The sequence below is a fragment of the Orycteropus afer genome, unplaced genomic scaffold, assembly GCF_000298275.1.
Source record: "Orycteropus afer afer isolate SDZICR_OR568_19922 unplaced genomic scaffold, OryAfe1.0 scaffold00142, whole genome shotgun sequence".
Lineage (NCBI taxonomy): Eukaryota > Metazoa > Chordata > Mammalia > Tubulidentata > Orycteropodidae > Orycteropus > Orycteropus afer.
In genome coordinates this window covers 8,164,873-8,175,817 of record NW_006921729.1, presented here as the reverse complement: position 1 = coordinate 8,175,817, position 10,945 = coordinate 8,164,873, and positions in this window count along the sequence as shown.

The following is a 10,945-nucleotide window of genomic DNA, read 5'->3' as shown; positions in this document are numbered from 1 at the left end:
TGAGATTGCCTGGGATCCAGTGCTGGGTGATAAGATTGCCCTTTGCACCCACAAGTGCCGGTAGGACCTGCATTGCTTCCTCTTGAGATGGTTGTGCTAAGCGTGTTCTTGGTTGAGGAAGCTCCAGGCTTTCCTGTGCACAACCATAGAAAAGCAATGAGGGCAGCTCTCCTCTGATTCCTCCAGGAGCTCTATGCTATGAGAATTTTCTAAGGAGGTTAAAACTTCCTCCTGAGTAAGTAACACAAGTCTGAGAAACTTCCCTAGAGGCGTAGGCAGAGACATGAATGTTTATTCAGAGTAGAAACAAAGAGAATCAGGAGAGAAAAGATTTAAAAGATAAAGCAGGCTTACAAATGTTGCAAGCAATTCAGTGTCCAGTGGCGGTGGGCCAGAATGGATCCAAGATGACCACTAACCTCCTCCCACTTCGCGGGGAAACTTACACTGAGTTTCAGGAATTGGAGATGGAGGCTACATGACTGGGAATGGAGGGCTATGTGACTGGCTTCAAACGTGGTGGCACTGGTTCTGATCAGAAGGCAGTGCCCCCCACACACAGAACCCATGACCACCACTTGTGTGTGCTCTGACAAGACACTGCTGTTAGCAAGCTTTATGGCTTAAAACTATTCTCTTGTTGTGTTGTTGTTATGTGCCATCCAGTCGGACCTGACTCACAGCGACCCCTCCTTTGGTTTTCGAGGCTTTATCGCTACGGAAGTAGATTGCCCAACCTTCCTTCTGAGGAGTGGCTGGTGGGTTTGAACCACCAGCCTTCTGGTTAGCAGTCAAGTGCCTTAAGCACTACGCTACCAGAGCTCCTTAAAACTATTGTAAAAACTGGCTAATATGCTACAGGGAAGGTGGCTAATACTGACAGGACAGCAGGGGAATATGTGAAAAAGAAGAGAGAGGGAAAACGGCTTATAGTTCTTAAAAGTGTGGCTAAACAAGATGGAATCCAAGAGCCATTTTAAGGGGTTGCAGTTACTGACCATACACTCTCTCTTGCATGAACAGGAGATAGATAGACTCTAGTATTAGTATTTTTTGGATAAAAAGCCCTACTCTCTACCCAGAGCTAGTCCCATGTTAATGGTCCCTGTGATGTTGCTATAATAAAGAATAAAGACCTACTGCCATCAAGTTGATGCTGATCCATAGTGATGTTATAATAACGAATATGAATAGGCAAATATAAACAAATTTATCAAACTTCAAGGAGCTCTCGTGGTGTAGTGGGTAAGGCATTTGGCTGCTAACCCACCAACTGCTCCATAGGAAGAAGATCAATCTACTTCTGTAAAAATTTATAGCCTTGGAAACCCAATGGGGGGCTGCTATGAGTTGGAATAAACTCAATGGCAATGAGTTTGGTTTTTTTTTTTTGTTTTTTTTTAATCAGACTTGAGCATTAGTGAATATAATCCTTTTTAAGGTATTTTGAGATAGAAAGATAATATAAAGATGTTTAAACTCCAAACCAAACTCACTGCTGTGGAATTGGATTTGACTCATAGCGACCCTTCCTTGGGTTTCTGAGGCGGTATCACTACGGAAGTAGATTGCCCAACCTTCTGAGGAGTGGCTGGTGGGTTTGAACGCCAGCCTTCTGGTTAGTGGCTGATGCCTTAGGCACTGCGCCACCAGAGCTCCTAAAGATGTTTAAAGTGTTGCATAAGTAAGCTGTTGTTTTTTTCCACATAAATTGTGTAAAAGCAAAGTGAAGAGCACATATAACCCCTGCCGCAGTTCTCGCTTCCCGTTTATGTCCGTCAGTAATCTTCTCACAAGGCGTAAGGGAGAAGCGTCTGCAATGACAGAGGCTTATTCATTGTTATGTACGATTACAATGTGATGGGAACTCATGGAAATTCAAATTAAAATGAGACCACAGCTTGTCAGTGGTTTATGGTTTTGCTCATTTGACTCTATTAGGCAATAGCTGCTTGTGTGTTTTTTATGACTTCAGCTCTAATAACCGTAGCAACATCCTAATGATTAGAGGCCTCTAAATCAACTTTGATTGCAACATAGACAAGGGAAATCTATTAGAAACCTCGGGCTCAATAGAAACTCAAGATGGAAGCATGAGATTGTAGTGCAAGAGTACTAGCCTTCCAGGCAGCCCTTTTTCTCTCCATTGGCATCTCCTTTCCGTGCATGTAAAGTGGCCCATGGCTGTGTGTTTCTGATACCACTGGGCAGATTTCTCTGTTTCCAAGTGTGAAAACAAATAGAAAATCTTGACTCTGAACCCCCAACTCATTAATTTACTTCTCCACTGTATTTCTATGCTCCACATTGACCAAGAACTTAAAAATACAGGAGGGAAGTTTATTAAACCACGTTGGTGGCTTATTCTACTTCATCCACCTCACAAACCGTATTTGAAAAATATTTCCTCAAAAATGGCTTAAACTAGCCCATCTGCAGAAATTTTAGATTCCTTGGCTCTTTCAGTTTATGATTAGTTCAGGAAACATCTTTCTGATTATGAGGCCATTTTACAGATGCTTGTTGTGTTGTTGTTGTTAGGTGCTGTCAAGTCGGCTCCAACTCATTGCAACCCTATGCGCAACAAAATGAAATACTACCCGATCCTATGCCAGCTTCACAATCCTTGCAATCCCTGAGCCCATTGCTGCAGCCATAGTATCAATCCATCTTGTTAAGGGTCTTCCCCTTTTTAATTGACCCTCTACTTTACCAAGCACAATATCCTTCTGCAGGGGAATGGTCCCTTCTGACAACAGGACCAAAGTAGGTGAGATGAAGTCTGACCATTCTCGCTTCCAAGGAGTGTTCCTGGTACATTTCTTCCAGGACAGATTTGTTCATTCTTCTGGCAGTCCATGGTACTTCCAGTATTCTTTGCCAGTGCCACAATTCAAAAGCATCAATTCTTCTTTGGTCTTCCTTATTCATTGTCCAGCTCTCACATGCATATGAGGGGATTGAAAATACCATGGCTTGGGTTAAGTGCACCTTAGTCTTCAAAAAGACATCTTTGCTCTTCATCATTTTAAAGGGGTCTTTTGCAGCAGATTTGCCCCAGTGCAATATGTCATCTGATGTCTTGACTGCTACTTCCTTAGGTGTTGATTGTGGAACCAAGTAATATGAAATCTTCGATATCAATCTTTTCTCCATTTACCATGATGCTGCTTAGATACTGGGGCTTCAATTTTATTTCTAAAACAATATAAGAAAAAAGTCAAGTATAATTGTGCCTTTCATTTAGTTATATTTGTTGCTTCTCCAAGGGACAAACATCATCCTTCATAAGAAAGTAAAGTGTGGGAGTGAAGTCCTCACAGGGATGTTTAGCCATGTTTCCTCTCATGAGTGACGACACTACCAAATATGGTGGCCACAAAGTCATTTGTTCTGCTTTCTTGATTGCAGGTCCCTTGACCATCACCTTTAGACATTCATTTCCCTTTTCCTTCTCCCTTTGGGCGTTCACCAGAGGATGCAGCCAGCCTCCTTCAACACGTTCTCAGAAAGACAAGTACTGAGTCCAGGGAGCAGAGATGAAAAGAGCCTGCTCCATTGGGAGCCAGACCATGGGGTGCACAGGATGGGGAGAGCAGCTCACTTTTGCCACTCGTGTGTTTGTATATTTGTCCATCTGTTCTCCTCAGCCAGACATGGCTACCTGCCATTGATTTTATGCTGAAGGACTCTGACAATAAAGTTGGTAGGAGAAAAGAGAAAAATGAAGGCCTTTGGGGGGTTAGGTTATTTTCTAAATTTCCTCCTTTTCAGTTTTGTGTTACTGAGAATTTACTGCAGAAGCATATAACATGCTTGACTTAGGCATTTATGCCATTTGTGAAATCAAAGTTATGATATAATGATAGTGATGGTTCTAACACGAGTTTTTCTCTTCTTCAATTGCAAGTCTCGTTGTAGCAGTTTTCTGTGGGATAAGTAAACACTCAAATGGATGCTTGTCACAGCTTGCCCAGTTTATTATCTTTATCATGTTTAACATGATGTTTGCCAGGTTAGCAACTGCAAAGAGCTCAGTTACCTAACAAAATCACAATCTCAAGCCGTGTACTTTGTCTGAACTGGACTGCCCATTCCTTTTGTCATCATCTGTAATGATTCGTTATTGCCACGATAATGCTATGTAACAAGTCATCCCAAAACTCTGTGACTTATAGAGAAAAACAACTCTTTGCTCACCATGTGGTTGCAGGTCATCTGGTTTCAGCTGGTCTAGGCTTGGCTTCAGCCTGCAGGTTGGGTTCATTTCTGCTCCATGTATTTCTCATTCTTCAGGGCCAATTGGCTATTGAGGTTGAGGCCGTCTCATGGCAGTGCCAGAACACAACTCTGCGAGTACATTCTATGCTCCTGCTTGTGGCATGTCTGCTAACATCCCATTGTCCAAATCAATCCACCTGGCCAAGCCTCAAATCCAAAGCAAAGACCTGGAAATTATCTGTACCCACTGTGAGCCAACAGAAGTCATGTGGCCAAGCCGAGATCAGTATCTGTTGAAAATTAATACAAATGGCACACCATTGCATGGCCTGGCCTTATAAGGCAAATCCCCTGTCCATCTGCTTCTTCCTCCCTTCTGCTTGTGCTAAGACACAACCCAGCATACATTCAGGAGCCTTAAAACCTCAATGGTGACACAGTACTTGGAGGGGAATAAAGCATGACAGAGAATATTATAACCTCAATCAAGAGAGAATAGCAGTTATGCTGCCTCACCTGGGCATGACAGCTGTGGAAATTGGAGGATGGCTGGTTTCATACTTAGATTAGGAAGTGCTTTCTTACTTCTGTTCCCAGCTGATCTGTTTGTACAAATATCTATCTGTCTCTGCTGGGTTCTTACTTTCTTTAAGAGGAAAAGCTTGTCTTTTTGTCTCCTGTGTGCTCACCCCAACCTTGTCCAATATAAAAGACCCACAGTGAAAACACAAAAAACGGCAGACACTTCTGCGTAGCACCAAAAGTGCTTACCATTATGAATGGGTCTTCTTTTCCCATCCTTTTAATCCCAGCACCTTGGAGATGAAAGAACTCATAGGGAGTATCTAGTTCACTGTTGTCCAATAGAACTTTCTGCAGTGACTGAAATGTTCTGTATCTGTGCTGATGCAATAGCCATAGCCACAAGTCACTATTGAGCACTTCGAATGCATCTTGTGCAATTAAAGAACTGCTTTTAATTTTTAGTTTTAATTAACTTGTATTTAAATAATCATATGAGATGGTGGTGGTGGTTGTTAGTTGCTGCCGTGTGGTTCCAGCTCACGACATCCTCGTGTAGAGAACAAAGCGCTGCCTCGTTCTGTGCCAGCTTCGTGATTGTTGCTATGTTTGAGTCCTTTGTTGAGGCTGTTGTGTTGGTCCATCTCCTAGAGGGTTGCCTTCGTTTTCGCTGATCTACTTTACCAAATATGATGTCCTTTCCTAGCAATTGGTCTTTCCTGATGACGTGTCCAAAATATGTGAGCTGAAGTCTTACCATTCTTATTTCCAGAATTGTATTCTGACTGTATTTCTTCTAAGACTGAGCTGTTTGTTTTGTTCTGGCAGTCCAAATTATATTCAGTACTCTTCACCAGCACCACAATCCAAATGCATCAAATCTTTTCCTTTTTTTTTCCCCCATTGTCCAGCTTTCACATGCATATGAGGCAATTGAAAAGACCATAGCTTAGGTCAGGTGCACACCTTAGTGATCAAAATGATTATATTAGACCATACAGATCAGGTTAGCCCCATTTTCACCCAGAGGAGGTATATGTAGATATTTCATTAATGAATGAATGAATGAGTGAATGAGAAAGAAAGAGAAATGTTCCTCACCCATGACCATAAGCCAACTCATGGCAAAACTAAAATAAGACTCTGAGATCATGGACACCCTGGCCTGGGCACTTTATGCACACCATATCCCCTCCTGAGGGCCTAGGTTTATTTCCAGTAGTTTGGCCTTACATCTGTACTTATAACCTTCTAACAATATCTAGATGAACTGGGAGAAAAAAGAAATAGAGAAACAAAACTGTTATTCTGTCTTTAGTAATTTGAAGAGTTAGCATTAAAAACTCAATCAAACATCAAATAATTTTTACACAGTAGAAATATATATACTTTCCATCCAAATTAAAACACATGCTTCCAGCAATTTAATTATGCAAATGTGATATAAGCAGCAGCGAAACAGTGTTAAAGGGGAAGAATGAAGATTGATAAGCTAAAATTTCCAGTGACATTTTCCTCTTTCATTTCCTCTTTTGGTTAATATTATGCTGATTTTCATGCACTGCTTAGGTGGGTACTTTATTTCTTTGTGATAAGTGCCTCTACAAATTTATGCAAATAATATTAATCACTGTTGAGAAAAGCAACAGCCATTACCACCCCTACTACCCACAAGTGTTAGGCAACAGTAATAGATGTGCCTTTAGTTGTGAATATGATTAAATACATAGGTAAGCAAAGCTGCCGTGCTAAGGAAGATATGTTTTTCCGCTAGTCGCGTGGATGTACAATTCCAGAAGGGTAGTTCAGAACAAAAATAGAAAAATGGATAGAGGTGGTCTTGCCCCCACCTCATCAGAGGAGTGCCATCCCACCTGGCCCTTACTGGTCAGGAACTCTGTCCTATGGCTGACTCTTCAGAAGAGACCCTGAGATCAGGATCTGGGTGCAAACAGTTTCATGAGGAAATGCTCCTAGCAGAGGCTAATAAAGGAGTGGAGAAAGCAAGACAGGGAAGAGGAGGAAGCCAGGGAAGGGGCTGACCTTAGCCAGAGTCCTATGGAAGGCAGTTTCAGCCTGATTCCACTGAGGATGCCTCAGATTTTCTTCCTAATACAAAGCCCGAGAGCTGAACTTTCGTACTTGAGCTCCAGTTGGCCATTGACTAAAATCCCTTATGGAATGTAAATCCCCAGGCACTAGCAACTTTTCAGGCAAGCTAGCAGGGCGAATCCAGTTGTTTAAGGCTAGTCTTCCAAAGAGAGCCACAGGTACAGGCCAATGGAGAGTGGCACAGACATGGTAAATGAGGCCCAAAGGGATTGAGACCACTGGCAGTGCCCCCCATCCCAGGAATTCCCCCAGGCCTTGCCAACAGTTGGCGCTCATTACCATGCCATGCTTCCCACCAGAGCACACTGGATCTCTTCCTTGGAGTCCTCCTGTTAGACTGGAAAGATGATGAAAATTACATCAAGGCAAAGTAGGATTTTTATCATGGCTTTTATTCCATCAGATCCCATTGGTATTTTAACAGTAGTTTACAGAATCTTAAAGCAGAGTGGGGTCGCTGGAGGAAATTTATAGCAAGGCCAGTGGGGAAGGTGCTCAGATCAGTGGAGCTACTCACAGGTAAGGCCACTAAAAGGTACCCACACAATCCAGAAATTAATTAATGTTTTTCTTTATCTGAGAATTCTTTATGAAACATGGGAATGCTGTAATGATTCCTGCCTTGTCACAGCCAGAACTTTCCAGGTTTTATTTGTAAGCAGCAGGGGTAGCTCCCAGCAGGCCCTCCTGCCCACATCTTTGCAGTCCTCCCATGCCTGGGTCACATACAGGGAAAGGGAAGCTGGAGTCCCAGACAAAAGAGATACCTGAGGTCAAAGTACTCAGACCCTAGTGGAAAGAAGAAACTGGAGCCCCAGACACTTTCTCTCTTCTTGTTTACTTCCTCCCTTTCAAAGAAGGTGTTTCTCTGAAAGGTTCTCTCTGCAAAGCAGTAATGCTATTTTCAAGGTGAACATAAAAGCTCTCTTGGCAAAGAAATTACTTTATTCCATTTGAGAAACCTCTCTGCCTTTGAGAGGAGAGAGGGTTTGGGGCTATGAGAACTTGATGAGCTCTCTCATCATCTTTCCCTCTGGGTTTCAGTGATGAGCCTCACTCATTCTATTCTCCCCATGGTTCTCCACATCCTGTCTCCCACGGATGCCAGCCTGGCCCCTGATTGCAGAAGTTCTTCAAGGACTGCCATGTCCAGAGCTGCCAGAGATTCTGCAATGTCTATTATGGTGGAAAATGCAGAGGGCTGAGCTTAGGGGCCCATACAGTGGAAGAGGAACCAGACTTGGATTTACTGTGTCTGCCTGAGATGGGTTCTGAAATTGTTGTGCAAATTCTGCCCTATGAAATGAGAACAGCAGCACCCCAGCATATCATGCAGGTGTAGATCATACGCTGTGCAGTATGTGTAATTTTAGTTGCTAGGAGTGGCAGTGGAGGTGCATAATGGGACCTCCAAGTTCTCCATGCATGTATGTGCATGGGAGGGAGGATGCATATGTGTGTGCGCATGCAAATGTACATGCATGTGTTTTCCTATCCCAACAGGTGTGGTTGGTGTTGATATGTCTCTTGGGTACCAGCCCTTCCCCACTCCCCATGCCACCCCACAGTACAGGAGCAGTGAGGAGCTCCCTTCCAGACAGCAGCAATGACAGAAGGACATGACAGGAACTCTTCCTTCTGAACACCTCCCCCAACCCTCTACAAGGGGCCTGGCAAAATAGTGTCAATTGTAATTTGCCAAAGTTTTTCAAACTTCTTATTTTTTAATAAAACTAATAAATATAGACTACATAGTAACATTTAACAGCCCAGAAATGTAAAATGCAACATAAAAGTGAATCATCATGATTAGAAGGCCATTGGATTTTGAGTCGTAAGACTTGCATTTGAGGGCTGGATTTGCTATTGACTCATTTGTGTGGCAAGTATCCTCTCTGAGCCTCAGTTTCTCAGCTACAAAGTGAGACTAACACTCAAGTAGGATTGTTGAGAGAATCAAATAAGATGACATTGGACAAAGCCCTGTGACCTGTAAAGCAACTCTCATAGAGAGTTAATAGCATCAGCCTTAGTAAAGCAGTGGAGTCCCCATGTTTTGTTTTGTTTTAATTTTTATTGTGGTTTAGGTAAAAGTTTACAGAGCAAATTCATTTTTCATACAGCAGTTCATACACATTTTGTGTCGTAACATTGACTGCTGTTCCCTACTATGTAACTGCTCTCTTCTCACTTCCTCCCTGTGGGTACCTCTTCCCTCTGTCCTTCTTTCCTGTTCATTCCTGGCCCCCCCCCCCAAGCCATCTCCCCATGTAAACACTGCCCTTCTGTTTTCCCACTACTGATTGCTCCAAGAAGTGTATTTACTTGATGTAAATGTTCACCCTATATGCCTGCTTATTGTTTGGCTGGAAGCCATGAGAGTGAGTTCAGTTCCAGACTTGAAAGGTAATTAGAGGCCATAGTCTTGTGGGTCTCACCAGGCTGTATCAGACCAGTAAAGCTGGTCTTTTTTTATGATATTGACTTTTGTTCCACATTATTCTCCCACTGTATCCAGGATCTCCTGCACCAATTCCTTTCTGAGTGGTTGACAGTGGTAGCTGGGCACCATCTAGTTCTTCTGGTCTTATACTCTTATAGGCTGAGGATTGCATGGTCTACCCGTCCCTTGACTGATTGTTTCCATGCATCTTTGGTTTTCTTCATTCTTCTTTGCTCAGGACTAGGAGAGATTTGTTGTTGCATCTAAATGGCCACTTGCAAACTTTGAAGACAATAGTTGCTAATCACCAAAGTAGGATATAGAAGAATGTTTTTGTGTAGTATGTTATGCTATTGGAGCTTGATGTCCCCTGCAACCATGATCCCAAGCCCACAGGTCCAGTGAGTAGACCCATTTTTTTATTTTTTTTTGAGATGAGGAGACAGTGCCCCAAGTTGGTGCAGACCAGCCCCACAGTCCCCCAGCACATAATTGACATGGAGCTTCATGCCCATGCTTCTTGTCCAGTGCATCCCACATACAATAGATAGGCGGCAGCAGTCAGCGTGACCTCCCAGGGTGCCGGAAAACCTGTTGTGCGTGAGGTGGGATCCTGCCCCAATCCAAACTAAGGCTCTTTAGGTGCCTGAAGGAGTAGTGGGCACAGGCAAAAACCTAAAAAACAAACTCACTGCCATTGAGTCAATTCCAACTCACAGAGACCGCCTTTGGGTGGTAAATCTTTACAGAAGTAGATTGCCCAGTCTTGCTTCCACGGAGTGGCTGGTGGGTTTGAACCGCCAACCTTTTGGTTAGCAGTCAAATGCCTTAGGCACTATGCCACCAGAAGGAATAAAAGCCATGGGCTTTTATAAAGGGAGTAGGAGTGGGTTTTGGGTGAAACAATGGAGTTTAAGACAATGTTTGTCTTCCAGCACCTTTTAACCAGCCCAGTGCCTTCCTGTATAGCAAATTATTGCCTTACTCCTTAAATATACCAATTTCTTCTCCCTGAGAGTTGGTGAGAATCCATAGACTTCTGGATTTGTCTAGAAGAGATGACACATGTTTTTCTTTTTAAAAAAAGACACCAATTGTAAAAATGGCATGGTGAAAGCATCAGACCTCCTCACTTCAACTTGACAAGGAGAAGGATTGAGAATCATCAGCATGAGCTATTGTTGTTGTTGTTATGTGCCCTCCAGTTGGACCTGACTCATAGCGAACCCTTCTTGGGTTTCCAAGGCGCTATCACTATGGAAGTAGATTGCCCGACCTTCCTTCCAAGGAATGGCTGGTGGGTTTGAACCGCCAACCTTCTGGTTAGCAGTCAAGTGCCTTAGGTGCTACACTACCAGAGCGCCTATCAGCATGAACAGCCCAAGGCTATTTGCTATGAAGTGGAGGTCAGACACACTTCCTCCCAACCTTTTTTTTGTTTTTTTTTTTACCAATTCTGACACCCCCTGCCCCATAGCATTCTATACTCCTCTTCTGTGTTGGACAATTTTTGTACTGTCCACACAACTCACAGACACTTGTGATTATACAGCTTGTTAGGGAAGTACAAGGCTACAGTTTAGGGTCAGGAATGACTCAGGATACAGTTCTTTGGTCAGGACAGCTTCTCTGCTGTGCCTGTAGCCA